General features: G+C 45.0%; 1 long non-coding RNA gene across 1 annotated transcript in view; it reads left to right on the top strand.

Annotated features, from left to right (window-relative positions):
• LOC119471364 overlaps positions 1–2,088 on the top strand; it is a 13,722-nt gene extending 11,634 nt beyond the window's left edge. The window contains exon 2 of the long non-coding RNA XR_005200399.1: positions 1,459–2,088. This is a non-coding gene — a long non-coding RNA (uncharacterized LOC119471364). The remainder of the gene's footprint in view (positions 1–1,458) is intronic.
• Positions 2,089–2,748: the final 660 nt, after the last annotated feature.

The following is a 2,748-nucleotide window of genomic DNA, read 5'->3' as shown; positions in this document are numbered from 1 at the left end:
TAGAGACGGGGTTTCACCATGTTGACCAGGATGGTCTCGATCTCTTGACCTCGTGATCCACCCGCCTCGGCCTCCCAAAGTGCTGGGATTACAGGCTTGAGCCACCGCGCCCGGCCTGTTTTTGTTTTTTAATTCAGCCCATGAGGCAATTAGTTACATGGCAAGGCTTTGTCCAATCTGCACTCTCACTTCAGGCCCAGGCTGAAGAAAGCAGGGAACTGCCATAGATACTAAGAAGAATTTCCATGACAGAAGTAAGGCCTTTTAAAATGTGTGAAACATGGTCACGGCTACTTTTAAAATAAAATCCCCTGAGATGGGTAGGGGAGATAATAAGTCACACATCTGACAGGTTGGAAACTTAAGATACTGAGTTCTTGGGTCCAGGTTTTGTTTACGAGCAAACGGCAGAATTAAGACCAGAAATTGTCACTCTCAGCTTCAGTTCTGACTTTTTGGTTGGTGTTAGTTGGAACTCAGAGACTAGCATGGGATTTTAATTATATACGATGAAGACGGTGAAGCTATCTTCTTGTTTTATATTCAGATCCCTTCCTGGGTCTGTCTGTTTTGGCTTGTTTCATAATTGAGCTTCCTTGATCCTGAGCCATTTGGGAATTGGGAATGACATAAGCCGCTCCTCTTATTACCATTGGTCTGTCACCGGTCCACATGTTAGCAATATCTAGGTCCCCAGGAGAATCCCAAATATTATTTCAGTTCTCCTGTAGCTCATGAAGATGTAAATCTTTCACCTCACCCAGGAGAATCAAAGCATTTTCACATTGGTTCTTACTGGGGAGTTGAGATATGGGTAAGTAATAGGAGTCCCATTCCTGCTTTGGGTGGAGTTCTGGTCTCCAAATGCACTGCCAGTATGTCTCTAAATCTACACAGTGGAACAGTGGCTACACCAGACATTACTCAGTTCCCCATCCCTGACTCAGGACCTTCCACTAGCTGCCCCTTCCCCTGAAAACAGAGCAATGTCATAATGATATCTGAATGGTACCTGCTGATAACAACACAGAGATAACAGGAGCAGACTTTCTGCAGTGAGCAATTGGCTGTCATTGTCCTAAACAGAACAGCTGGCTTAAAAAGATTTATCCGCAATGTAACCTCCTGGCCCTCAGCTATGGGTGGAAGCAGCGCTTTCTGGTTTGACCTCCTAATACCGCAAACATCACTTTGCCGGAAATGTGACTTGAATAGTGTGTTCAGACCTGCGAATTTGGAGTGTATTCATATTTGACCACCTGCTGGTAAGACTGATCACCCCCTCACCCAACTGTAGCTTTGAGCATCTGTCCCCCTGTTGCTCCCATCCCCAGGAAAGCCAAAATGGCACCACCGAAGGAGGGGAGGGGAGAGCCTGGAACTGAATACTCACAGGGAATTGTGAGTGATGGAATGTGGATTGCTGACACCATGTCCCTTTCCTCTTGCTTGTTGTAGGAGCGTCAACGACCAAGAGGAGACCAGATGAGTTTTCAAAGCAGTCCTCACACACCCAGGACACACCTCATCCTTTGCCTCGTGCTTTCTGCAATGTTGCTGTTCACGTTCATCTTCCTATTAACCCTTGCCATAAGAACCCCTTATTGACCACCATCCTTCCTCCATCCACCACCCACTCAGCTCCTTCTCTGTGTGCCGTCTAATGGGCAGTGGCTTTTGTCTCTATTTGGCAAATTATGCCCAGATGGTTAACATTAATTTCTCTTTCTCCTATCCCTCCCTCATGCTAGACTCAGTCCAACGGTCAGCCACTTGTCAGGAAAAACATAGCAAATCCTACTTTCTGCCAAAATCAAGTTACAAGACACTTTTCCAGAGCAGTCACACTCAATGAAGGGACTCAAAGTATATCTGAGTGTGACGTAATTGAAACCACATGGAGAGACTAGAAATCCCTTGCTCCCAGTCAGATATAGTGAAAGGGCTTACTCAAGACTGGACTGATTGAGAATGTAGCGGGGCTAGGGAGGAGAAAGAGAAAGATCCTCAGAAGTAGATTGTCCCTGAATACAGGATGAAATCTTCTAGATTTTTTTTTCTCCAATTAAATTTGCATTTCATTCAACCACATTGCAATGGCTTCACATTGGGCATTTTCATTTGAGACCCAAGGCTTTTCTTCATGGGTCCTGAGCCACAGGTTCCCGGATGGTGAGGTAAGTGGCATTTGCCAGCACTGTCTAGGGTGATTTGTAGTGCTCTGAAAAACCCTGTGCTGAGGAGTCAGAGCCATCCTGTTAGGTCCTAAGATTTGTCCTCTATTGGCCCCTCTTTACCCAAATGCTCTTCAGGGATCCCAGCCCAGACATAGATGTTAGCCCAGCCTCACAGTGTTAATCTAGACCTCTAAAAAACCAAAACAGATCCTGAGGATTGACCAAACCAGGAATTGTGAACATCATGGCAATCTCTTTCTAAAGACAATCATTTCTGTAAAAAGTGTAGCTCTCTGAAAACCCACCATACCCAGAAAGTATATTTTCTTCCCTGCCCCTCTTCTTTCTACTTTTACAGGTAAGCTAGGACTGATGCAAGCTACCATGTTTTCAAATGTGAGCTGAAGGTCTCCCTTCTCGTGACAAGATTCAGATCCCATCCTCTATTTAACTAATAGCCTTGCCAATAAGTACAAAAAAAATCTGGCCAATCCAGCAGATATGTTAATTAGATATGTTGGCAGATACATTATTCCTCTGTGTCCCACAGCCTATACTTACTGGACTAGGA

Source organism: Cebus imitator, unplaced genomic scaffold (assembly GCF_001604975.1).
Source record: "Cebus imitator isolate Cc_AM_T3 unplaced genomic scaffold, Cebus_imitator-1.0 Scaffold58, whole genome shotgun sequence".
Lineage (NCBI taxonomy): Eukaryota > Metazoa > Chordata > Mammalia > Primates > Cebidae > Cebus > Cebus imitator.
The sequence above is the reverse complement of the archived record's forward strand: the minus strand, read 5'-3'. Positions and strand labels throughout refer to the sequence as shown.